Source organism: Apteryx mantelli, chromosome 7, assembly GCF_036417845.1.
Source record: "Apteryx mantelli isolate bAptMan1 chromosome 7, bAptMan1.hap1, whole genome shotgun sequence".
In the NCBI taxonomy this organism is placed as follows: Eukaryota; Metazoa; Chordata; class Aves; order Apterygiformes; family Apterygidae; genus Apteryx; species Apteryx mantelli.
Genome location: NC_089984.1, coordinates 19,642,891 through 19,670,745, shown reverse-complemented (window position 1 = coordinate 19,670,745; position 27,855 = coordinate 19,642,891). Strand labels below are relative to the sequence as shown.

The following is a 27,855-nucleotide window of genomic DNA, read 5'->3' as shown; positions in this document are numbered from 1 at the left end:
GCCTTGAACCCATGGAGTAGCAAGATGATTCCTCTGTAATCCATTCTAAAGGACAATAGTTTCTCTGAGTGAAGTATTTTAAGTACCCCCAGCACAAAACAGAACCTGAGCAATGCGAGTGGTAATGGTAGAAAGAGTGAAGTAGAAGATCTTGTTTCCTCTTGCTACTTTTCCTCCAGTATACAGGGATTTACTCGCCTATTAAGTCAGTGCACAGCCTCAGCATTCAGTTCTTCTTATATGTCCACAAAAGCAAAATGTCCGCTTTCATCATCAGTTGGTCATGACCATCTGCATATGATCCATTGTGTGTAGGGTTTGTTCCTTCCTCTGTCTCTCTCTGTTTTCCCCTTTCACCCCTCGCCCTTCCTTCTGAGACTGCAAAAGCCATTTAGAATGTGGAGTTTGGTTCTCTTTTTGTCTTTTCTAACAGAAAACAGTAAGTGGAGGAAAAAAGCCCTCAACCTGATACAAAACTAACAGAAAGGTTAGTATCATATGATACTCTCTTGGGCAAAGAAGGGACTATCAGTTTTTCAAGTCTGCACTCTGAGAACAGATACTGAAGGAGTGAACTGCATTTGATCGTCAGTTCAAATTTGATCAGAGGATTGCCTGAAAATGAAGATTGGACACTTGACTCTTTTTGTTCATGGGAAATGCAAGAGAATCTGTGTGTGCAGGACAGCAAACGGATATCCTTGTCTTTGAGCTGAGCCCAAAGGCTGTGCAGCAGTGACAAATAGAGTTGGGAAATTAATGTGGGCATTTTTAATGTTGCTTGCAGGTGTACTTCTGGTACTAGCTAAGGAATCATTAGTTTTATATTCCATACAGAACCCCAAATATCTTTGCTCCAACTACTGTTTGTCTCTGAAGAACTGTTCTGTAAACCTAAATTCAGGAGGGGTTCAGCTTAATTATCTTCAGACACTTAACATCTGAGCAAGTTGTCTAAACTCTGTGGTCAGTGGAGAGAAATGGATATTCTGGGGCACAGTGCAACTCAGCTTAAGGTAAATTTCCAAAAATCTCCTAAAGTGAGAGAATTTTGTTCTAAAAGTGCCCATTTTCCTCTATTGACTCTGAAAGGTCTCTGTATTACTAGGGAAAGGAGAGGTATTCTCTGAGAATGCTATGGGTTACTGTGTTAAGTTAAAAAATCTGGTTTGAATTGCTCTCTGGGAATGCTTTTTCTCTGCACCAACTATAGAGGTAGCCTCAGGTGACGAGGGTAAAGTTAGCTGTTGTGGTTACCAACCCAAAATAGGAAAGATCACTGAGGGAATGGAAAGTGAAGTATGAGCAAGAGTTCGTATTGTGTTAACTGTTCTAATGAGCATATTAATAGTACATACAATTTGCATACATTTTATTAAATACTCCATTAAAAATGGCTCAGTAAATAAGCCCCACTTTTAATAACTTTGGTGTCTCAGTGGCTTTATATGCAATTATGCATTTGAAATTACAAAAGCTGATTTAAAGAGGTAACTTTTAAAGAGCTCATAACCAATGGATTTATCCAGTTGGCTTGCTTAACAGTATATGTAATATATGAGCTCTTTCTTGCAGGTGGATATAAGAATTTTGTAATTTGAAGACTCCAACTGAATATCTTTAGCTCAGGGGTTTTGACTCATGGCGTTTCTAGTAAGTGACGAGAATACCAAGAAGCAAGTGTCCTTTCCTCTTTCAGGACAGTAACTCTGTGCAGCTTCTTCACCCTGAGTTGCTCAGGTGTCTGCTTTCTCTCACATTTTCACATGCCTCTGAAATCTGACTAATAGTTGCTGCTATTACTGTTTTTATAGCATGGTAGGATTTGGAAGATGTTTTATTGTTGTGTAAAGCAGCAGAATCCTCTTTTCATTGCGCCTTTATGAAGAGTAATCTCACTTGAGGGCAGAAACATTACATAAAGACTTCTCCTTTGCCCATTTGCACCCTGTATCTCCACAGCACTGATTCCTGTAGAGGCATAAAAAGATCAGTGGGAAGTGGAACTCATTCTTTCCTGTCTTCTTCAGTATTTGTTCCTGTTGCTTTTTCTCTACACTGCATAGCAGGTTGGAGCAACCCCCCACCCCAGTATTTTCAAGACCATTACATTTAAGGAATTCGCCTCCAGGTTTGGGATGACCTCTTATACGTTTTAATTCTTCAGCAGGCAATGAGTTAGCAGGGTATATTTGTTAGAGGAATTTGAGAGGTTTTTAGCTGGGCTCACAGTTCTGTGGTGTCTCGTCTCTACATGTTCAGTGTTTGCCATGTGCTGTTCCAGTCCTCCTCTTAATTCTTTCAGTACAAGCCCTTCTTGCTGCTGTTGGTAATTCTCTCTCTCTTTCAGTTTAATTTGAATCTCCTCACCTCCCTGGATTTTCCTATGCAAAAGATAAATATTAAGGGAATAAAATTTTCTTGACAAATTTCTGGTGGAAAAATATGATGTGGAAATAAGGCCAAAAAGCAGAACTCTGTTTAAAAAGAATTACCTTTGCTAACCTCTGTTATTTCCTTCTCCAGAGCTGTTTTTGCTGTCCTTGAGGAGGTCAGAGAAGGGAAAGGATGCCCAGTTCACATCTGCTGCACTGACAAGCAACCAAATGTACCTTTTGGCTAGTGGCTGGCATTTTGGCAGCAGAAAGCTTCCAACTCCCACCTTTCTACAGTCAGATGGGATGAATAGCAGAGCTGTGCTATATTGCTTGTTGGCATACAGGTTAAGTAGATGGGCTGCATATGAGTCTATTCATCTGAAGTTATCCTTTCAGATCACTGCCCAGTTTTCTAGCGTAATCTTCTTGGAACAGAGCTTGGCATGCACTTTTCCCTTTCTCTTGGCACATTTTTTTTTGTTTTTTTGTTTTATTTTGTTTTTTTCCCTACTAATTTTCTGATGTGCACTAGTCATCTTGAGCAGTGGTACTGGTGTCTGAAAATGAATGGGCATATCACAATCTGGAGGAAATGTCATGCCCTTCTGGTGTGGACTCTGAGTGATTCCAGCTGTGGAGGGGAGTGTGTAGAGGGCATCCTATAAATTAAACATTGCCTTTGCTGTAGGCAGGAATAGGAAGAGGGATACTCCCTCCTTTTCTCTTCTCTCTGTTGTCTGTTGTCCTTTTTAGGCATCTGAGAACGGAATAAGCCAGAGACATAAAAGCAGGGCCAGGTCAGGGTAGATAAGTACCGCCACCTGTTGTAAAATTCAGAGCAGCATTTAAATCCCTGCCTCCCCTAACTCTCCTCTAGAGAGTCACTCTGTCGCTTGTAATAGCTTGCTTGAAAATGCATTGGAACACCTGAACTTCCCTGGATTAGGATAGCTTTATGCTGTGTTCCTGCCCTCTTCTGGACCAAAAGAAGCCTCAAACCCTGATTCATGGTTTCAGTCTTTATGGTGCTTTGGTTGTAGGGAGCTAAGCTCTGTGAAAAACAGGAGGTAGGTAGAGACAGTTAATGAAAACACCTGTTCATGTAATAGCTTTTCCATCCTCTTACCCTGTCCTCTATGTTTGTTTCATCCCCCTCATTACATCTCATTTTAAATTAGGGCTGTTCTTATTCTGCTTATGTGCTGCATTTGGCATCATGGAGTCCTCCTCTGGTTGGGGTCATTAGTCACCACAGTAGTACAAACACACATCTCAGAGGACTGGGCAAATGTATCTTTTAAAGCAGAGAGGGCTGTGAAGTTGTGTAGCTTCAACAGCGTTCTGGAATATAGGAGCACATAGCTCCACTGCTTTTCCTTTTCCTCCATGTTGGATCATCCATGGGTGGAAATCCAGCTCCATCAGGAAAAAAAACCCTAAAACTTGGGGCTGAGATCTTCTGTAGAGCTTTCTGCTGAAAACTTGGGAGAAGAGAAGTGAGGGAGTTCAGGAGAAGGACAGGAGCCTCTGAAGCAGAGATTTAGTATCAAGGACAGTTTAAAAAAAGTGTTTAAAAAGAAAAAAGTCTGCCCCCCCCCCAAATGTTTTTGTGGGGGCTTTGGTAAAGGCTGATTTCTTGGAGACAGCTAGATGAGAGAGGCAGATAATATGTTTTGTGTATGTACTTTCTTGGCAGGGGAAAATGAATAACGAAAGAGACAGCTCAGGACTGAGCATAAAGAACTTCAAGGTCCACAGTTCAAGCTGCTCCTGGGCAGCGGTGGCTGGAAGTGTGTGCACTGTAGTCAGGTGTTCAAGTCTTCACTTACACTGCACCGTCCTGAGCCAGCTGAGGGCTCAGAAGTAGTTTAGCAGTATTAGCATGAAAATTTGGATTGCCATTTTGACAGCTGCAGTTCTGAGGCTTGTCCCTTAGACTTCCTTCTTTACAGGCTCCTTTTGGGCTGCTGGCAGTCTCATACCCAAGCAGGTGTGAGAATCCCCTAATTCCCAGGTCTGATGCTGATCAATGTCACAGAAGAGTTGCAAATCCTAGCTTGCCTTTTGTGACCTTAATCACATCATGTGGCCACTGAATTCATTGTCTGTAAAAAGGGAAATACTAATTTCCTTGCCTGACTCCTGTATTGGGACTGTGAGCACCCTCAGCCAGACTCTTAGTGTGTATAGTACTGTATCTGCAGTAATGCTGATCAAGGCCTTCTGTAATACGCGTAACAGCAGAGGCTAAAGAGTCTGTCATCTCCCTTTCCTTCCCTCACTTCCTTCTTTACCAATGGCTAAATCAGCTGTGGCAGCTGTTGCTTTGGCTGCAGGCTTTTCCATTTTGTTTTGAAGGCTGACACACATGTGGTGAAGTTGCTCATCTGTTGAGGGGTTGGTGAGAGGAGAGGGTGATTTCTTAGTAAATGGTGGTGTGCCTTTGGGACTGACAGATTCGATGTCTTTCCCTCTGGGAGAGAATGCTGCCATGGAGGATGAAAGCCTGGTTTCCTTGGCATTTGGCTGAGAGCAGTGCAGTTCAAGGGTATGTGAAAGAACAAGAGGAAAGAGCACAGAGGCATTCTCCATGGACTATTGTCTTGTTCCTAAAGCAGCTGGAACATGAAGGCAGTATGTAAATCTAATAGCCTGCATATTTCATATTGGTGGGGACTGTAAAAGAGTGCCCTTGGTACAGAACAAGGATCCACTGTGATAGAGTATTCACAGCATCCGATGACTGCATATATAAGTCTTGTCTCTTCTCATGACAGTCTGGAGACTCTCTTTTCTTCCCTGGCCTTCCTGTAACCCCTCTCTAAAAGTCACATGCAGGCTGTGATTGATGAGCATGAGTGAGGATGCTTGGTGAGTGCTTGGATGCAGAAACCTTGGGTGCTGCAGGAAGTGGTGTGTTGATTTAGTGGGTGATTTTTTTTTTTTTTTTTTTTTTTGAGCCGGCCATGATCCAGTTGCCTCAGCACTACACTACTTTGTGGCCTGTAGTAAGGTGCTAAGGCAAGGACTCAAGTCAGGTGTGGCCATTAACATGTGGTGTTACTTCTCATCAGTGTGTGCAGCTGGAGTTATCTCCAGATAACTGGCTATTTTCCAGATACACTTATTATAGACTGCTTCCTTAAGTTCTCCTATCTTTACAGTTTCCTTCAGACTAACCACAATATGGAGGTAAATTTTTGCTGTTAAATCCTTTCTGTGTTTCACTGCAGAGGAGGCTGCATTCCATTGGTGAAGGAAAAGATTCTCGTATTTGTTTTGTCTATCAGTTCAGTGCTGCTAAGTGCTTTGTTTGTCTGTGGCATGTCAGGGTACTCCATGATAGGCAAACTTTCTCTCTGGACAGAGGTATGAACTTTGCAGCAAGAGTTATTTTTACTGCCTGCCCACGTAATCAAGTTAGGCAGGTAAAATTTGATGACGCTGTCTTTGTCAGTCTCTCTTTTTTTGTATGCTCTCTGCTTCCTTGGTCTGAAGCATCAGCTGTGGTCTCTGATGGTGTTAGCTCCATCGCATTGATTTGCTTCTTTCTCATGTCTGCTCTGGGAGTATATGCTAAGTTGTGACACTGATGATTGAAATGGTGCTTCCTCCTTGGGAAAGGAATTGCTAGTGTTGTTTTTCCACATCCCTTCCGAATTGACTAATAATCCATATTTCCATTGTGCCGCAACTCTTTGCTTTTCACCAGCTTGTGACAATACCCTATCTAAAATCAACAGCAAAGCCATTTCCTGGCTCCTTGGCAAGAGGAAATGTTAAGTTGGTACAATTAATAGTTGTGATTGCTTACAGAGATGGGAACAGCTTATGTGAAGTTGGGCTGCTTCAGCCTGGTTCCTGATCTACATGTCTTTCCTTTCTTGATACGGTTTCATTCTTCTTCATTGAGTCTTGAGCAATGCACGGCTTAAAATGTGCAGAAGAATTTGACTCCATTTTGAATTGAATATTGGTGAAGGGCAGTGAAGTGAGAGCCCTAGATGCCCATTTTTCCATTGGAAAGTTTCAAAAAGAAACCAATAGTTACATTTTATACAGCAGGTGTGTGGCAGTGCCAGTGTGCCTGTTCTCAGGACAGCCAAGGTTCGTGCAAGCTTTAGCAAGTGAAAGGGCTGTTGGTGCATCCCAACAACTTGTTCAGAACCATCTGGCACCTCCTTTAATGTGGTCCTACTTACTAAAGTCTAAGGAACATTGTGGCCTGTAGTCAGCCAGAATAATTGGTGCTTAATGGAGGACCTGTAAGCTGAGTTTCAACGGGAGTTATACCATAGACTTGTTTAAAAGCAGACTTTGGTCAGTGTTCAGTGCTTTAGAAATCTCACCTAGGTAACTGCACTCTCCAGATGACTGGTGAAGCAGAGCTAATATTAGTCACTGCAGACTAAACTACCGTGTATTTAATATTGATCTACATGCACCTGCAGAACCAATATTTCAAACCTCTGCTGACAAAGCACTTCAGGGTAGGGATTGGGAAGACGGATCAGTCTGTGGCTGATTTATAAGTGCTAAATTGTTGAGTTACATGCATACTAGGAATTCACAAAGTGCAAAGCACAATGTGTATGTTAGGGGATGAGAAGCTAGCCTGAATATGGGGGGGGGGGGGGGGAAAAAGTCTCCAGTGTGTAGTGTTTTAAACAGTGTTAGAGTATATGAAAATTGGTATGTTACCTGTCAGCCAGCTGTTACTGATCTTTACGTGAGGAGTGAGACTACAAGTCATTTGGCTTTAAACTTGAAAACCAGACATCCTGGTTATTTTGAATCATAACTTGTGAAGAGTAGTTAGATTGCAAAGGCTGACCCACTGAAGCAAATATTAGCACATCAGCAGAAATGTATAAAAGCTTTAAAGGAGCTAAGAGTGACATACTGTCGTCATGTCGACTCTGCAGGGGATCTAACAAGATGTAGAGAGGAGCCAGGCATGGAGGCAGACAAAGATTTGAAGTATTCTGATGGGTATTAAATCACATTAAGTAAGATGTGCCCTTGAAGATCACATGGGAAATTTATGATAAAGTTAGGTACAGATCTAAAAGTTGTGCTCTTTGTTTCTTGCTTTATATTCTGAAAATCTCTGACACTTTGATTCCATGTTCTCTAAGCCTTCTAGAGTCAGGATAGCCACTGCTAATTTGCATCTATGTTACATATTAAATGTAAAACCCAGAGAGGGATAAAGATTTCTGAAAGTGCAACAAGTCATTACAGTACCTTCTCCTCTCTGTAAAGCATTGGAATGATGTTACCCCTTTACTGCTGTCCTAACAAACGTCTCAAGAAATTAAACTTTCTAAAATCCCCTATGAATGGCAACAGTTGTTATCCCTACTTGGAGTAAAGATATTCAGGGAGCTGCAGTAACTTAACAAGCCAAGAAGTCTCCTGAAGCTTTCTCAGGCTTTGTCCACAAGGTAGTTATTTCCCTTTTCTTGTAGGAAACTAGCAAAGAAATATTTATTGCAATGTGTGGCAGGGTTTATAAACTGTAACACAACATCAGTGTTCTAATATCTAGGTCTCCTTATTTGCTTAAAACTTTCCATGGGTTTGTGACTAACTCATAACTTGAGCCAGGCCTTTCTCTTTTTATGGACCATGGGGAAAAATTGAATGAGCTACTAAGAAGAAAGTGAATATTCTTTAAGTAAGAAAGCAACAGCCAGGCAAATCCCAGCTGCAAAAAGGATGCTCAATCCTTGCCAGAAATATTCCAGCCTCTAATTGAAAAGCAGCTAGTCGACAGCCAAGCTGGCTCTGGAGGATAGATGGAAGTGTTTGATCTCAGCTGTGTTACCACCTGTATCATGCCAGGGAAGTTAAATGCACTGAAAGAGCTCCACCTACCATTGATTTTATTTCTCCAAATGAAGAATGTGTTGATAAATGGCTGAGGAAATGAAGTAGCAGTGGGTAAGTGGGCACCCTACCATAATCCCTTTTTTCTATCTGGAGCTGCTAACCCTGTCACTATTAAAAGAGATGCTACTTTGCAGTAATGGCAATGCTATGAAAGTGAGTGGTGGGCCAGTTCCTGCCATTTGAGGTAATGTGATGAAAATCTGAGATACAATAAAATCATTTAGGACCAGGAGAAAAATACATTGCTTTGAGAGCTTCAGCACTTGCTATTATATTCCTTCCCTCCCCCATGCTAGTGTTCATTTCCAAGAGACCTCCTTAGATTAAAATGGGTTAGAATAGGAAACATAGCAGTGTTACACTGGCATAGTAAAGCAGGAAGGAGCCCGGTATATACAAGCCGTTGTGAAAAGCAGAATGCATAGAGCTTTGGCATTTCCAAAACTAGCATGAAAGAGCATCAAAACTCTAGAAGAGAGAGCCACAAGAGAAGGCTTCTGCCTCTACTATCCGCTGTCACTGAGCATAGAGACCATCTCCCAGTGTGTCACTTAAACAAGCTTTTGTGTTTCGTTGTGCCAGTTCTCCATTGCCTAGATTCTCTGGAATGCCTTGCACTGCCGCTCTCCTAGCTGAAGCTGCAACGCCTTGATTCAGAGAGCGATTAAGTGGAGCCTGCTTTAACTGAGAAATGCAGCTGATTGAAGATTGCTGTTCTTGAGTTAATTCCCTGGGGTCTTTGACTGCAAATACAGTAGAGAGTTACCTGATCCATGAAAGAGAGATAAAAAGAAAGCTGAAGAGACAGAAACAGCTAACCTAGCATGTGGCAATTAAGAGCACAAAATAATGAATGAGTGGCATTAAATTAAATTGAGTTAATCAAATTGGGCTGTTCAATGGGATATTAAAATCTACAAGAATCAATAACCTCAGAACTTTTGTGTATCAGCTTAGATGATGTATGCTGACTGACTAGTTCATGTAATCGTTCATTGTCTAAGACAGTTGGCACCAAGATAAAAAGAAGCAAGTTAAATGAGAGAAATAATAGATCCAAATCCTTAACTGTAGATGAAACATAGCTGGAGCGTAACTGAGTTGTTACCAGGTATGTGAGCTGGCCCAGCAGGGTCTCTACACAAGATAGCATGCGCAGATGGTTATAGTGGCTTCCCTGGGTGATTTGGGAGGACTGGGGAAAGTCTGGAAATAGGCTGGTTAAAAACATCATGTCAAAGCAGTGCTACACCAGAAAATGGGCTTCTCAATTAAATGTAATTTTTCATTAAAAATGTAATTGTGAAATACCATACCACATAGTGGAAAGCCCTCTAGAAAAGAGATGAGGCCAGGAAGACTTTTTTTAAAATTACTCCAAAAAGCAGTAAGAGTATAATACTAAGCAAGCCCTTTCCTATAGCTTTTATCTTGCATTATTTTCAATTCCGCTAGCATCTGGATTTTGTAGGGGCCACTTTTTTTGTTATTCCAGGCGTCTTAGATTGTTGTTTCTGAAGTGAAAAACAGGTACTAAACATCCAACTCTTTTGAATTTAATACCTTTGGACCTTTCAGAAATCCCAGACTAAGCCTTTAGTTAGCTTCTGCTCTTTCCTTGCAGGCATCTTCAAGATACTTGAGTTTTTCTGTGACATGGCCCTGGAGAGGTTAAGTGGAAAAGTTCTTAATTACTATCATTTTGCCTGAATAATTCCAAAGTGACTATGTTTAATTTTTCCCATAGTTTCCGTTCAGATCAAACTGGCTTGAAGAAAGTGATGAAGGATGCCTTGGCTGGTACAGGCAACTTGTTCTGCACAATAGTACTTTATTTCACACATCTATCAAAGAAATAACTGGGGTGCTGGAAATGACACATGGATTTCTCACTGGCAGTAAAGGATCAGACTTGCTATGTTGTATTATAGTGATGATTGCAGTATAACAACCTTGATGGATAAAACAGTGTCTAACCTTTGGACTGGGACTTTTAGGTCACCAGTTTAAAATTGGAGACCATTCATACCAACTTACATTTCCATCTTTGTCATCTGACACTCTGCTTTTGTTGTTCTTTGTAGCTAGTGCCTGAATTACCATGTGCTACAAAAGTTGCATTGCCTATTTACTATACAAATGGCACTGTATTTTCTCTGATTTGCCACATTTACTTTGTACTTTTACTTGCACTCATCTTCCCTTCTGAGAGTTCGTTTTTAACATTAACTGCAGTGCACATAGAATCAATCTCTGAATATGAGCATTTGAACTTGATGGTGAGTGAATGATTGACAAGGTGCAAGTATTTTTGTGTCAAGGCTGTGACATGTCATTTGTTGAAAAAGCTATTCAGCTGAACGCTGTGCTTGTCTGAAAGCTGGGTGAGTGAAGAATATGCCAGATTCTCAAAAGGATGCTGCTTGATGTCTAGTGGCACCATTAGTGACATTTTGAAGTTAATGAAGAAGGGAGCGCTTTCTGCTGTGGAAATTACACTTTCTAAGGTTGGAAGAGGATGCTTTATTAAGTCCATGCTACACTGTTGCAACCTGTATAAACTTTTACTTTTGCCCTAGATGATGAAGATATGGTTTGTGGATCACTGTGGTCTATAGAGTGTTTGCTGATCACATGGTTTTGAAAACTGCATGCAAAGACAGCTAAAATGCTTTAAATGCCTCCCTGCTAGTACTTCTCTGTTAGCAATTGCTCTAGGTGCCACAGGGATGTTAGAGGATTGTTAATGGGAGGTGGGGAAGATGTCAGTGAGGTTATGTCTCAATTAAATTGAGTTCTGCAATGTGAAAGAAGCTTTAAGAACTGCAGAGATGGCTTGACCTCAGTTAATGCTCTATTCCCTAATGTAAATATCTAAAACGTTGCAAGTACTGGGTGCAATCAGTTCTCAGAAGCACTGCTATTAATTATTAGCTGTTTCCTTGTTTTGTGAGAATACAGGCTGCAAATGGGCAAGCTCTGTTTTAAGAGCTGTGTCAGTTTAAACTTATGAATCTAAACTATAGCCTTCCTGATGTATGGCACATCTTTGGGATTTTTTTTCTGAATAAGTTAGGTCAATTGACACTTCACCATGATGGTGCTTTAGTGAATTGGTAGGAGTGGGAGATTAAAAATTCTTCCTGCTACAGCATTGTTCTGTAGCTCCCCCCACCCCTCCACCTTAAGTTTAATATGGGCTTCAGGATTTAAAAAGGGCCTTTTGCCTAGGTGCTCTAGATATCCTTTTCAGACTAATGTTTCCTAATATTGCATAGGAATGACCACAGAAGTCCTAAGAAAAAGCAAATTCCATTAAAAAAAGAAATCTTGGGGTGTCTTTTAGATCATTCTGCTAGGACCAGTGTTGTTTCCCCACAGGATAATCAAAAGATTTTTTTTTTCTTCCAAAACCTAACAGATTTCCTGAAAAAGGAACAAGATTTTTGGGGTAGAGAGTGGGGGGAAGTGCTCTCTGGAGAGCAATTCTTCCTGTGCAGACTTTTGGGGGGTAGATGTCTGTTACTTTGTGGCTCTGGTTGTAGATTTCATCATACCTGTTTCTTATAGATGCTGGTAACTTGCCTATCTCTCCCTCTTTTACAGTCTAGAGCTGCGAGGGGTCTGACTAACAATAGTAACGCAGCATGAAGGAGCAGAGTGCTGAGTACGCACAGCATGACTGTTGTGTTCCTCCTGATGAATGCACTGTAAGCTGGTTGCTTTGCTTTGGGTTTGCTGGGAACAAAATTCATTAGAATCCTTTCACTGCTCTTTTCCTGAGACAGAGCTGGGGAGGGATGTGGAGGAGCAACCTCCCCTCATACCATCTCCCAGAAGTTACTGCCACAGATGCTGCCTTGGCTGCTGGTTACAGCATCAGAAATGGCAGCAGCCTTCTGCAAAAGTAGTTTAAAAATAGACTTGTTTGGTTTTGCTTGTTCCCTTAAAGGGACACTGTCAGTTTGATTTAGTTCCAGAATTTAGTTTGGTTGCTGTCAGCTGTGCTGTCTCTTCCCAGTTGCCAGCCAAACTGGCCAGCTTTGCAATGGATTCAATATTGTTTTACATATGGACAAATATGCTTTGAACATAGTGGAATAAAGTTTTACTAAGGCTAGCAAATTGATTTTTTTTTTTCTTGTGCCTGAGTCTGTTACCATGAAAGTGAGGCACAAGAAATGTTCCCTAGCCAGTGTTGTCACCCTTGCTTGAGTTGAAGTTGTTGTATTGTCGGGTTACTGGCCTTAAGTAAAGTTAACGCTGTACTTTGAAAATACACCTCTGTTCTCTTTTTCACTATGCTTCCTCGCTGCTTAGGATCCTGCTCTTTTTCTGACGCAGAAATCTCATTTCTCTTTTTCTCCCCTTCCTGCTAAAAAGAAATTTGGGCAGTGTAATGGGGTGAGACTCAACCCCCTCTCCAACATATCTTCTATACCCTTAGAGCCTAAGGTTGCTTTTAAAGGTGAGAGTGGTTGTTTGAAATTAAGAAGTCTCTTGGGTTTTTGCCTTTCCTGACCTCCCCTCTTCAAAATGACACAACACTGCTTGTTTCAGGAGGCAAATAATGGATTTGACCTGCAGCGCCTCTACCAACAAGACTTTTGTTGTCTACCATTTTGTTGGAGCTGAATGCTGTGGCTCTGCCCAAAGTCAAAGTTTGTATTAGAGCCCCTGGAGAGCAGGGCAGCTACAGCTGCATGACTGCAGCGAGTGGTGAGGAGACCCAAGCTTCAGTCCTGATGGTACTTTATTTAAGTATGCAACTTGAAAGCACAGAGCAAAGGCTGTGTAAGCTGACTGGAGCAGTCTGAGAGGAGATTGTAGAACCATGGTTTCATACAATTACATCTGGCTTTGCGATGGTACTATCAATTTAATTTCTTCCTCTCCCTATCTTCTCCAAGTTAACTGCTTCTTTCCCCTCTGCTGCCTTACTGCCTTTCTGCAACGCCTCTGCTACTCTTTGATACATCCCCATCACTTACATCAGCTATCATGTCCATCCAGGCCCTCTAGCCTCTTCTTGGTCTGGTTTCCACTTGTCTAGTCTTCTTTTTTTCTTTTTTTTTAGAGTTGCATTTTGCTGCCATCTCTAAACTTCCCCATCTCCTGACTTTGAGAGTCCCGCATTGATTTCAATTAGGGTGCATGCCTGGAAGGCTAGAGCAAACAGGTGTCTCCTCTCATGCTAGTGAGGCCTTGTTACCACCCTCACAAACATGCCCACTTTGTGCTCGGCGCTCACAGTGACTCTGGTTTGCAGACCCAGTCCAAACCATCCAGAACGGGGTGGCATTTGGTGGTCCTCTGCCTGCTCCTGTTGGGTGGAAAGGTCAGTGGGCAGCTGCAGAGGACTTTCCTCTCCAAGAAGTATCGAAACTCTAGTCCTGCTCACTTGTGGTAATTCAAGTTCTCAGAGGCGTGTTAGTTTGCACCTACCACCTGGTGTTTTGGCCCTTCTGTTGTCCCTTCCTAGGGTTCACTCCTAGCTTAATTGTGCTTTGGTGAGATGCTTGTTGCACATCTTGTGCCACATAAGAAGGTGCTGGAGGCAACTCACCCTGTGCATCCATAAGCAGTTCATGAAATAATGGCATGTCAAGTCCTCTGGGCCATTAATGTTCATTCCTGGATCTGTGGAAGGTTCTGGAAGCCTGGAATAAAGCTAATGTTGTGCCAGTATATAAAAAGGGTAAATAAGACAACCCCAGTAATTATAGCCCTGTCAATTTGACGTTGATCCTGGGCAAAATAATGAAACAGCTGATAAAAGGATTTGATTAGCAAAGAGTTAAAGGAGGATAATATAATTAATGTCAGTCAAGAAGGGTTTATGGAAAATAGATCTTGTCAAACTAGCTTGATATCTTTTTTTGATAAGTTTAGTTGATTAAAGAGAGTACTTTAGACATCTCTAAAGCAGTTGACTTGCTACCACAGGACATTTTGAAACAAAAAATGATACAGAATTAACATGGCACACACTAATGACATTACAAACTGGCCAGTTGTGACAGGTCTGTAAATGTGATGGTTAGCAAGGCATCATTGCTGGGTGGGTGTGTTTCTAGTAAGGTCCTGCAGCAATTGGTCCTTGGCTCTATGTTGTTTAACATTTTTAAAAATGGATGAACCTGGAAGAAAATCCCAGATCATTAGTGATTAATGTCTGCAGATTAATGTCTGCTACTCCCTGGTCTTGTATCAACAGGGATGATCATAATTTGTGATTCCAAGTTTCCAAGCCATTGGTACTGTGCACTAGAATGCAAGCAAGCAAATGTAGAGCCTCCTAGTAGAGTCAAATGTTAGATCTGAGCATCTAGGAACTAAAAAGTCAGGCTATACTTGCAGAGTGGGAGACTCTTCTGGGAAGGGGAGGGCCCTGAAAAGGATGTGGGGCACCTGCTGAATAATCAGTACCCAGCTAGCACAAGGATTAGTGTGATCTTTGGATGTAAAAACAAGGGATTGTTAAGTAAAAGTTAGGAGGTAATGCTACCTCAGCTTTTGTCACTGGTGCAACTGCTTTTGTGATACCATAGCCGGGTCTTGTTTCAACAGTGCTAGAAGGATGCTGAGAAACTGAAGAAGGGTCAGAGGCAATCTGTCAGAATGATTAAAAAGTCTGAACAACATGTCTTTTAGTGACATGCTCTGAGAGCACAGTCTGTTTAGCTTATTGAACAGAAGTTTAGAGGTGGCTTGACCATTCTGTAAGTTCTTACATAAGGACCATAAATGTGATAGTGGGTTCTTCTAGCTGACAAGTGTATAGCTGCTGGCTGGAAGTTGCAGCTGGACAAATTTGGACTGGAAGAAAGGGCTGTGTTTGAAAAGAATGAGGGTAATTAACCACTGGAATGGCTTACCAAGGGTTGTCGTGGCTTCTTCGTTGCTGGCAATTTTAACATCTCTTGATAGGGTACTCTACTTGAAGCAGAGAATTAATTTAGGGAATGTAAGATCTGTGTTTTGTAGGAGGTCAGACAGGGAGATTGCTTTGGTGTCTTCTAGCCTTAGGATCTCTGAACGCATTTACGGCAGCTCTTGGCAGTACTGGGTACTTTGCCCTGTCCAGGTTTGTTCCTATCTGTTAGTATTTCAGGCAGAGAATCTCTCTTGTTTTAACTTGTGTAAAATGGATGCAATTTAAGAAAATTAGACATTAGTTCGTATAATGAATAACCCTGATTTTATCAATTTGCAGCTCTATTTTCTGCAGTTTGACAAGTTTAAATGGCATTCAAGTAGCTTTTCGTGTAAGGTGTCACTCTGTTTCCTTACTAATGCCTGAGCAAGTACCTTGCCTATTGTCAGATCGCTAATCCTCTGTTATTAAGTACTCAGGTGCTTCTTCATTGGAAGGACTGTCAGCTGCCAAAGTGGAATCCTTCAGATTAAGAAACCAGCCTGCTGGAGGCTCCTAGGACGAGCAAACTACAGGATCAGAATCTCAGATCCAGAAGTTTGATTTCTTTCAGTAAATTCTCCTCACTTTCCTGTTATATTCACACACACTATCCTTTCTCCCCCCCCCCATTAAACTGTAAACAATCACTAGGGCAGAATCCACATCCCACCTGAGTGTGCAACACCAACACACATCCCACGGTCCTTCCTGCTTTATTTAATAGCAACACAGAGGGAGGAAACAACTTGTCTCTATAAGTTCAGATTTTGTTGTTGTTCTGGTTATGATAATAGCTGCACAGTTTGGAGCTTAGCAAGATTCAGTTGCTTGCCTGATGTTATCTCACAGAAGATAGGCACTGCTTTAGGAGTTGGGAGGCCTGACATCATTCGTTCCCTCTGCCAGAGGATTCTGGTGTGACCATAAACCTCTCTTTTTGTGTCTCAGTTTCCTGTACTGGCAAAAAAATTGACTAATATTACTGGTTTCCCTTTACCTTTTTGTTTGTCTTGCCTTGATAAATTTAAGGACTTGGGGGCACTGGAAGTTTTCTTTTTATATAAACAGAACATGTACCTTGGCTTTTCCTGAGGGCTTCTATGTATAGTACCCCAGAAAGAATCTAGAAACTTGTCCCTCTCCACCTCCCAGAACACCCTGTGCTTATAAACAAATATAAGTAAACAAATTCAGGGTCCGAATGCTTCTAGGTTGAGTGAGAGAGTGTTTACATTTATGTATAATGCGTGTATATATAGATACCTCAGAAGACTGTCTTAGAGCCTGGGCAGGATCTGAAGAGGGCACCTTGTGAAATCCGTTGTCTGCCTAGCAGCACAGGTCTGACTTTGCCTGTGGTGCAATCAAATGACAGGACGGTCAGTGTTAGATCAGTGGATAGTGCGGAAGACAGTAAAATGCAGTTGTGTACGGCACTTTTCTAGCTGTTTGCATCCTCATTATGGTTCTTTCATCCGACACTAGATAGGAACTGTGTTTCTGGAATAATTTAGTGCCAGTCTGGACAAAGAGAAGTATTTGTGGAGGAGGCTCCTATACTTGGACAGTGAAGGGTAATCCCAGAGTATAACCAGTGTTTGCACAAGTGGGACTGTATCTCACTGCTTGGTTTGAAGCCTTATTCTGAAATAGCCATATGTTGAGCTAGGCCGTATCTACCTCTGATATGACTGCACTGAAGTCGGTGAAGTCAAAGGATGATCAAATCCTAATACCTTTAACTTTTGGCTCTTGTCATCTGACATTCCTGCTGGTGAAAGCTGCATGCCTCTAGTCTGGAGTGACTTGTGTCACTTAGCAGCTGAAGGAAACTGAGACCATTTAATTTCTTCACTGCAGTCTGGGAGTACATTCCTTATGCTCTGTTTGGTTCCATTTTTGCCATTAGCAAAAAGGTCTTTGCAAAGTGGGGACCTCATGTCTGAATAAGAAATAAGGAGGCAGGTGGGGAATAGATCATTAATTATGCAATGCAGTGTCATTCAGCTGCTTGCATAATATCTAATTACAGTGGTTATATTCCATTGTCTTTCAAACTTTTAATTGGGAAGCTAATCAGGTAAAAGTGAGTCATAGCTTTGAATCCTTGACTGTTCCTGGTTTTGCAGTTTCCTTTGTAAAACTTCAGAAATGTTGCAGTTAGGACAAGTATATGTAAATAATGCATCTTGTGGCTCACAGGAGACTCCAGTTCTTATATCTGCACAATAGTTTGAATGAGAAGTTGAGTTTTTTCTTGCTTGGCTAACTCTCGATTTTAGCCTGAATGTGTGCGGCTTAATACAGCGATTAAATTCTAGGTGTTGTTTTTTAGCTGTATAAAAAAAGTGTTGTGTAGAGTAAGTATGATATTTAAATCTGTTCCTCAGTTCCACCAGGAGAACATTTAATGGGACCTACTTTGAATGGAATGTGTCTGGAAGAAAGATTCCAAACTGTAGGGTATTTTTGTTTGTTTGAATATAGAATGTGTGTATACATACATAGCAAATAAATATGTTGAAAATAAGTTGGCTAACTTGCAGTATCAATGATAAGTTTGAACTTTGAAGTTCGATACATCAGTTTATCTCATTGGATAGGGAAAGACAGACAAGAAGGAATACCTTGGACAATTATGTAATGAAGGGAATCTTGTGACATCACAGAAAAGTTGACAGGAAAATAATAAAGGTGGAGAAAATAAGTGATCATGTGTTTTTTTTTTTGTTTGTTTGTTTGTTTGTTTCCGTAGTAGAAGTGAACTGAACACAAAGCCTGGATCAAATATCTCTGAACTTTGGGAAGCCTGGATCTAAATGTAATGTTCATGTTTTAATTTTATCTGTGATAAGCTTGCTTTCAGCCCAGTTATTTGAAAAAGACACTGGTCTGTGTTTTCTGTAGTAGGCAATGCAAATATCATCAATAAACAGCAGATAGCCAGGGTAGCTACTAGACTTTGTAATGTGGCCTGTTGCTTTAAAGAGCCTTTCTGTTGGAGGCTGCTGTCATTCAAAGTGCAGTTCAATTACACCTTAGAGAACAAAAGTGCTGTGCTGTCATGGAATTTTTGTTCCTTCTTGGTTTCCTCCTCAAATAGAAAATAAATCTTTCAGGTAGAAAACAGAAGTTTGGGGGAAAAAATAAATACAGAGAGAATATTTTCCATTTCTCACTTTTGGGGAGGTGCGAGTAAAATGCTGGTTTATTAATTTGAATGAGCAAACATATAGGATTTTCTTTTCTTTTCTTTTTTTTTTTTGGTTGTTTTGATGCAGTGTTCAGGAAGTTATTGTCTCATGTGTTAAGTCTTCTGCCGAACAGGATTCGTAGGTTTCAAGAGTGCAAAATGGTTTTAAAGTGTTGATTCCTGGGACTGTCTGTGTGCGTGTTGGCTTTTTTGTCCTTTCTAGGAATTGTCAGGCTTCACTTCTTGGCACCAGAAAATAATTGATTAAAAAAAAAAAAGGGAAGGAAGTCCTTGAGTAATGTTAGACACGATAAAACTGGCATACATACAGAAAGCTGAACAGGTTCAGTATGCTATTGGGAGAATTGAACCTTTTATGGTTACATGAACCTCCAAGTATGTTGTTCTTTCCCTCCAAGGATCAAATTTAATTTTGAAATGAGTTAGTGCATGACTGAGGTTTCAAATTTGCAAATCCTAGTGACTTCAGAGTTTGGAGCTGTGAAAATCACATGCTCTTATTCAAGTGCTTAGTTTGTACTGAGGTGTGTAACTATCAATACCTGAATTTGAGCACTAAGGCTGAACAATAGATTGATGTTAGGAGGAAACTTCTAATTGGGACATTGGTTCATAGGCCATGTCAAAGTTTCTTGATGAATGGCTTGATATAGAGGTCAATTTTTTTTTTCTTTAACTGTGTGTGACTTTGGCTGTCTTGATTCATAAAAAATTTTCTTTGTTTTTCATCTTGTGCATCTGCATCCTCTGACTTTGAGTTTTATTTTCAGTGACCTCTAATCTCAATGTATTTGCTATTTTTTCATGGTGTCATAGCAAAACTGTTATGACTTTGGTGTGGTTTTAATCTCTGCCTTATTTGTCACTCCAGCATTGCCTAAAAGATTTCTTCAAAAAGCAGAGTTTTAAAGGACCACAAAACCTGGACAATTATTTTGTTTGTAATTTCACTGTTAATGTTTTGAGCAGCTTTGTGTTGCCCTGTTGGCATTCAGCCCTGCTGCAGTGAAATGAGAGGAGAGCAGTTGTCTGAATAGATGTAATGTGCAGGACAATGAGCAGTTAGGTTTGGACTCTGAAAACCACTCTTCTCAAAGTTGCTGGAATGACAGTATCGCAAGATCATATCCTAATAAAGGGCAGTAGCTTCCAGAGGTCCTACAGGACTGACTCATCACTGGTGAAGTTATTCTGTACAAACTGTTGCCTCCAACTGAGCCGCTAGTGTCTGTATCATATCTATTTGATCTAGTGACAGAATTAGCAATTGTTGAACTTTGCCAAAAAGTTTCCCCATACTGGAAAGATAGGTTGGATGATGTTTTGGGACGTGTCACGTGGTTGAGTGAATGGAGGAGCCCTGCATTCTGTTCTTAGATTGACTCCTAGTTTTCCAGTTAGCCTGGAGTAAGCTGTTCCCATTTTTCTTATCCAGTTTTGTGTCTGGTGAATGGGGTTGAGGATTCTGGTTTCCTATAAGATCCAAAGGGAAATATCAGTATATAAATACTTCTCATGGAATATTCCCACTGCTTTTGCCAGGAGGAGTCTTGTCTTTGATCTGCTGGTGAAAAGTGCTACATAAAATTGTAGGTTCTGCTGAGTCTACCTCTCTGTGTTTGCTAACAAATCATTAATTAACATCCAAGTCAGACTAAAGCCTAGTATTTTCAAATTTCTAATGGAGTAGAACGAGATGATTAACTTTTTGTTAACCAGGTAATCATTGACAGAAAAAACTATGGGGAATCTTTATGTCATTTTTAAAGTCAAGTTCCTCATTTTATAATCTTTCAAATCAGTCATCCAGTAGTGGCTTTGTGAGGCTATTTTGGTTTTGCTTTTTCCCACGGCACTTAAGCTGGGACTTTGAAAATGACAGAGCAAATGATTTATCCCAGGCATTTAAGCAAAGATTTCCTGAAGCCACCTAGTTTCTCTGCTTATTTGTAAGCCTTAGTTTAATATGTAGAATGCCAGTAGGTGGCAATCAAGAATATGCAGGCTGGTGGACATTTTGTAGGACCAAATGGCTTCTTGTGTATGAATTAACGTCTTATGTATGACTTAGCATCTTAACAGGCATGCAAAACTGGAGTGCCTGGATTTAACGGAAACTTGTGCAAGGGTTGACCTCAATCTCTCTGCTTAGTGCACCGTTAATAATATCTGCTTTCCCCAAGGAACAGATAGGGGTTAGCTGTTGATAAAGCCCTTGAAGATTAAGCGCTCAGAGTTAAAGCTGCAAACTTGCTCCTGCTAACCTTCCCACTTTTTGAGCTATTGAGTGCAGTCTAAGCACTCGTTGGGAGTCAGAGCATCTGCATCCATTGCAGGGGTGCCATGTTCTCAGGCCAGCTCTGCCTGATGAGGAAGGAATTTCTGTTGAGGTTGGTGCAAGGAACCTGTATCAGCGCAGCCAGAAGAGAAGCTGCATGTATATGACTTGAATAGTGTTACTCAGATACTCTTTGCAGAACTTGTGCTGCCATTACAGGCTTCCGTGACTTTGAGTTACTTCCAAAACCACTCCAGTAGAGTGACCGAAAAAATCGTTTTTGGCCAGTAAGTGTCATGAACTGAGAATGACTATCCTGTTACTGAACTGAAATCAGGCAGGTGTAGGATTTTTCTAGCTTCCTCTGTCCCTGTGGAATAGGAAAGAAATTCTGTTCACTAATGAAGTTAATGGTTGATAATTTAGTGGTAACTGGGTGGACAGATTTATTTTTGGTGCAGCAGGGAAATCTTACTGCTATACATAAAAATTCCAATGAAACAGTTTGTAAAATCAAATTGCAACTGACAGTACAGTGTTTGCCTCTAACATTTACCAGCATAGCAAATGACTTTTTCCCACATCTGCCCTCAGCTTGATCTTTCCTTGTGATAGGAGACTGCAAAGAAAGGAAAAGGAGAAAGGTGCAAGGATTCCACTCTGTGGAGGCCTTTTTTCTGTAAGGAATGGCTATGGCATGAGGTCATTTGAAACACTGACTGCTTTGTATCTGTATCATGTAAAGCGTTGTGACCTACATTGCTTGAGCACTGTGATCTGATCCAATTAATGGATCCGTCAGCACAGATTAATTATAAAACTGACAGCCACTTTTAGATGTAGTGGGTGCTGGTGACCTCTAATCTCGAGAGGAAGATGCTGCATTCCACTGTGTGTGATAACCAAGTTTGTATGAATGCTGCTCTGCATGTACTTGTCCTTTTTAAATAACAAATCCCCTGTATATCATCTTTGAATTATTTTTAATAGATTTTAATTTGTTACTACACTGGAAATCTGTAATGCTAAATTGGTTTACATCTCTGAAATCTGTTGCTAGTCCTAGATTTTACTCTACTGCAAAAGAATGTGTCAGTATAATCATCATTACATTATCTGTCATTAATTTCATTAGTGAACCTTTCTTACTGTAACTTACTCAGCTGAGATAGAAGAGCTCTACGGAGGGTAACTCAGGCCTTTCAAACTCTATCTGCTTACAAAATGGGAAAGTTGGGCCTTCTCCCTATCCCCACCAAAAAATTACCATTGATACAACACTTGTGGAAAGTGGCAAATAGTTGGCTGAGTGAGGTGCTTGATCATATTTTTCCTCAGCTATTTCTGGGCAAAGTTTGTGGGTGATGAGGCTGTTTTGTACAAGATGCTGTATAAACACGATAACAGAGTTTCTACCTCCAGAGGAGTGCAAATGTGCAGAGAAATGGGAAGTGCAGAGATAGAGAGATAAAGTGAGGTCCTGCTGTGTGGACAGTGTGTCCGAGTAGTAAACGTGCCTTCTGACTGGCCTTTGAATTGTACCCATGGAGCCAGTGTTGCCCTGGATCTTTTGCTTCTTGCCCTTCCCATGTGAGCTCTACTGCTTGAAACTCCTCTTTTGTCCCCCTGCTTCATATCTGGTACTGTGTACCTCTTGCACGCCATCTTCATCCCTTTCCAATCCTCTACTTGTGCTCTGGTTTGGGAAACACTAAGTTGTATCAGGTTGTGTGTGGCTTTTTTTTAACTGGTATTCCAGAAATGGTTTGCTACCTGGTGCTTAGGCATGTGTGGCATCTTCTCTGTTTAAATGATGACTGTGGATCATTTACTTACTACTTATTGTTCAAAATGTCCACAGAATTTTCCCATGCTTGGGCTGTGTTGGAGTCATCGACAGTACAAGCCTAGCTAGAAAACTCATCTGCCTGTGTTAAATGTAGGTGTTTGTTCACAGCTCTTGAAGTTCGGTCCATTCTTTCATTCCTTGCTATAAGGTAGCCAAATGTATACATGCTTATATACCCTGGTTCATCTTGACTTGGGAAACTGTCATTTTGCCTAGCCTCAATAAGTTCTGAGTGTTTTTTTGTTGTTGTTGTTTTTTTTCAACAAAGCACCTTCTGAGGGTTCAGATGTGCCTGATAAGGAGGATATCTGCTAGACACCATGGAGGAGAGGAGGACTGTCTCCTCCTTGCTCTTATTCCATTCTCCCTTGCCCTGCATGCAATAATAAGAATGGCTGTGATGCTGACAGGGAGCAGGGTTTGGGCTAAGAGCCTGTATAAAGGATGTGATTTGTTTTCAGCCACTGTATGAAGAATGTAGTGGAAATAAAGGATATTATGTGATTCCAAGTATGTGCCCTTGTATAGTAGGAGAGAGTGGACTGCTTTGTAACAGACAAAATAATGTTTCTGTTTCCTGTGTGGCCTCTCCTCAAACATAATCTTCCTTGATTCTACTCATCTTCACAGATCTCCTTTTGATTATGTTGGCTTCTTCTCTGTTTCTCCAGAGGCAAGACTGAGCATAGGTATTTCAGATGAGAGATTGATTTAGAAGTCCTCTATCTGATTGTTGATATTTTCTAGGTTTTGTTTAAAGGAGCCAAGAAAGTATGACACAATCAGCTTTAGTTATGGGTAAGAACAGGGCAGGCAACTTTACTGTGACCTTCAAGACGGCTTCTCAGCCTTTATTTCTCTGAGAGGCCTCCATGTTTGGAACCCATCAGCATACATGAGAGGTTAAGACTATTTGCTTGTTTTGCTGTACATTAGCTTAAATTCATGCAAGTTAAATTTCATCCGCTAATGTGTTGCCTGGTCCCCCAACATGTTTCAGCACATCTGGAGTGTCTCAGACTTCATAGCTCTCATCAACTGAAACAATTTACTCTTGCTGGAAAACTTTGCCTCCTCCATGTCCACCTCTCTTCTGTGTTACACAACGGCCCAGGAAAAAGTGGACCTTGGAAAACCGTTTGTGACTTCTCCAAAGATACGGGCGGCAGGCAGTCATGGGAAAGGAAAAGGGCAAGAAAGTAACATTAATGTCATGTCATTTTACTGTAGGATGTTTCTGTATGGGAAAGGAATGTTCACAGTGACATGTTCCCTTTTGACGGCTAGTTTTTAATATTTCATGAAACCAAACTAGTTCAGAAACATAAAGCAGCCTTTTACTAAAGTGATTTTCTAGAACAGGCTTGGCATAATACACATAGGTCAGGTCCAGCCAAAAAACTGTCAAGCCTTTTCCTCCATTTACACTTCCCTAATAAGCTAAGACACATCGCTCTTATGCTTCAAGGCATCCCGGGAAGCTGGAGATCCCATGTTCCTGAACTGGTACAACTACAGACACTTTCCCTAAGAATTATCTACTGATCCTTTCAACTGGTCTAGAAAAAAAAATTCTTCTGCCTCAGCACACAGAAGGGAAATTGTCCAAAGCTATTTAGAAAATCCGTTAAAACTATTTTTTTCTTTTTTCTTTTTTTTTTTCTTTTTAATATTTGGATAAGACTGAAAATTCCACAATGATCTAATACAGAGCATCAGCACACTGCAGGCAACTTCTGTTCCCCACAATAGGTAACCCGCACTGTATCCCATGGAGTCTGTTTTATCTTCCTTGTAAGACATTTTCCCTAAGTTCTTTCAGCTGCTGGGCACAAACTATATTTATTCTTTTTCAGTAATTAGGGAGGAATTTTTTAGGTACATGATGATGATCTCTGCTTTCTATGAACATTTTCTTTCATGCACAAGAAAGATTATTTTGAACATTTGCTTCACCTTCATTGGCTGTTGGGCATTCCTCTAACCCAGATGATGCCATTTTCTTCATGCTTGAACTGGAGACTGCTGAGATTATACTTCATCCTCTGAAAAGTTTTTGACTCATTCTTTACTCACCACTGAACAAGACCATGCCCAAAGCTAAACATGCCTACATCTTAAAATGGGGGATGAAAACCTGATCTTTTGTATATGGGCTGCAGAATAGCAGTATTCAGAAACCATATAAGCAAATCATTGGGGGGTTCAGATAAGCAGAAAGCCTGGGTCAGTTGATCTGTCCATCTCTACCTTATTCTGTTGTCCAAAAGAGTCCAGATATCTCATTCTTGAGACCTTCTCCTGAAAAATATATTGCATGTCATCATGCGTTACAGATGTTTTACACTGTACAAAATACAATATCCCCTCCATCAAGAAACTCAGACTGCAGCTTTCCGCCGTGAGAAGGAATAATCAAAAATGATAATTGTATCACTACTGAAACAACCTGAAAAACTCTGTTAAAAAGAAGTAGTGACACAGAGAAAGAACAAAATTAGAAGAAGAGTATTTATGTTTTAAATTTATCTCTTCCCCCTGCCTTTCTTGTCCATGAATAAGTATGGTATATGGTGCTGGGGGATAGGTTGACATACATGATGGCTACAGTCAAGTGAAGAAAGCTGGCTAACTTTGCAAGGATAGACTTTTCGGTCTGTTTGTTTTGCTCTGTCAGGGTTTTCCATTGATTGTTTATAGAGCTGTGAACTAGTTTTTTTTTTTCTGTTGCATCCTGCAAAAAGGCAAAGAAACTATTTTTAACAGTAAAACAGCAACTGGTTGAATGGACTTGGATGTTCACCCACTCATAACCAATCCTGTTGGTTCAGATGTGTGTGTGGCCAGTCTGACAGAATCAGAACCTGTCATCTTCATTTTGGGAGAAAACTTTGCCTTTTCCAGTCTCATGTCTGTCCTTCTTTAGAGCTGTTAAGGCTGCAGTTTGCTCTCTGCTTTTAGAGCTAATTGCTTGAGTACTCCATCTCCCTTTCTGTCAGGGATATTCATCTCCCAGGCCCAGATGGATCTGGCCCCCTTCATAGCCCCTAGAAAGGATTCTTTGATTCAGGCTTTTAAAAAGCAGTGGCAGAAATAGCTTGTTGAAAATGCAATGATTTATTTAACCCAGAGAAACACTGCAAACAGAGAAAAGTGGATTAAAAATAACAAAACTTTATATCCATATGCCCTGTCCTCACCTTTGAATCTTGTCAGCTAAGCAGGTTCTTCTTAACTCAGGCACTCTGAGCACTGGTCGTTATTGACACAAGCTGACCCCTACAACTGCTGTCTCTCCAGCACATCCCCACCTCCAGTTATTGTGTCCCCTTAATGCATGGGCTACTTCTTAAATTCTTTCCAGCTATTCCAGGATTCATTTGACTCTCGATCCTGCAGCAGGTCAGGCTGTGCGTTTCCAAAGGTACTGGCAGGAACCTTCCAGTGGTGAGTTTGGGCATTGTTCCTTCAGGGGTCAGGTTGTTGAAGGAAAGATACAGCCTGCATTCCTCGTGAGCTCTGAAGAGCTAAACTCTAGATGCAAACATCTATGCCTTTTTGAGGTGTTTGGTTAATTGTGGTACACAGAAAGCTTTGCAAAGTGGCCGCAGCACTTTCTGCTGCTGATACGTTGTCAATGGCAAAGGAGGATGGTAACCTGACAACTCTCTTCAGCTGGAGGAATCCCCTCACAGTTCTAACCTGCTCCAGGACAGAAAACACAGAAACAGTAATTGGTGAATGGTCTTCTGCTTCACCTTCTCTATCATCTCCGTAGGCGTAGGAGCCAGTCTTTGCTATTTCTCTCTCTGTTCTTGAGGCAAGTCCACCCCTGCTGCCTGCAGTGCACTTAGTAAGGAAGCAGGCAATGGAAGAGTGAGAGATGTTAATTCCTCTGCCTCCAGCAGTAGCTGGATTCTGCACTGTAAGTTGTAGAGCAGCTGTATCAGGAAAGGGAAGCTGCTGCTATGTTGGGAGGGGAAATGGGCCCCCTCTAACACTACTCTGGAGACTTGTAGGAATGCTTCACACTACGTATTTTCAGGTACAGCTCATGTAAGTCATTTTTCAGTTCAAATACAAAGTTTCTGATTGTGAATACTGTGAAGGGCTCAGGTCAGAGCGCTGAGGATCACTGTTGGTGCTTGAGCTGCAAGTTAGATATCACTACTGTAAGTAGCATTTCCCAGACCTCACACCTCTTCATAGATGGGAGATTCTAGTGGCAAGCAGTGTTCACTTCTGTCCAAAGCAGGACAGACATAACATTCACATGGCAAAACGTTTGACTTACCTTACAGGCAGCACTGTGGCCATAAAGATGACAAAGAGTTCTTTATTGGGATGTGCTATAGATTGTTTATGCTAGATCCAATGGACTGCATAAATATCTGGCATACTCTTCTAATGCAGGATGTTTCAGGCAAAACCACATGAGCAGAAAGTCAGTGCAGACTACATATTTTACTTTGTAACTCAGTACAGGACACACTGGTAATGCTTTTTCAATATTTTTGGACAGATAGAGGTCAACAAATCCAAATTTAGCTGCAGCCAAATTCTCTCTTTAGTTCCTACTTAAATCCAGAAGTAATGACTGCTCAGGGAAGCGTAGTACTTGGGTTTAACACAAATGGCTCAAAAGCCTCTTATTCTACCAGCCTCAGCCAAGAAGCGATGAAGTTCCTATTGCTGCACTTTCTTCTAAGATTCAGGAAAACTTGGTGGAAATATGAGGGTGAATCTGGATAAACTTTCAAATAGCATTGGTGTCTAGAAGCACCCTGCTCTTTATCATCTGACTGAAATCTCTGAACCATTCATCAATGCATTACTCATGTACATTAAAGGGAGATACTAAAATTGTATTAAGTAGTTCCTGATCATCCTAGATCTTCATATAATTGTTCTGAAGTTTTATCTTAATAGGACTGGATCAAAATCTGCTGTAAAGGAAGTATACAGGGGGACCCCCTACTCCTATTTTGCCTTTGCAAGGGTTTCTTGCTTCTCATGAGGCCTGATCCTGTTCAATTTTACTGTGATTTCACATACCTTTTGGCTTAGTGGCCAACAGTGAGCCATAAGGAGATTAAGTCATACCTCCCTGTCTCAGTGTTTGCTAACTGTGAACGTCATGTATAATTCACTGAAGTCAATCAGAAGGCTGTTTAGCCTCAGTGATCTTTAAAGCAGACCCTGTGAAGGGATATGCCTTCTCCTCATTAGGCCTAAGAGTAAAGACAATAATTCCTCCACACAGAGAATGACTGAGGATTACTCTTTTGCATGGCAGTGGATACAGGTCACATAGTCCTGTCT

The 27,855-nt window shown here is 41.0% G+C and overlaps 1 long non-coding RNA gene across 1 annotated transcript in view; it reads left to right on the top strand.

The window, feature by feature from the left end:
- Positions 1 to 27,855, top strand: part of LOC136992459 (uncharacterized) — a 115,640-nt gene that overhangs the window by 9,337 nt on the left and 78,448 nt on the right. The window lies entirely within an intron of this gene.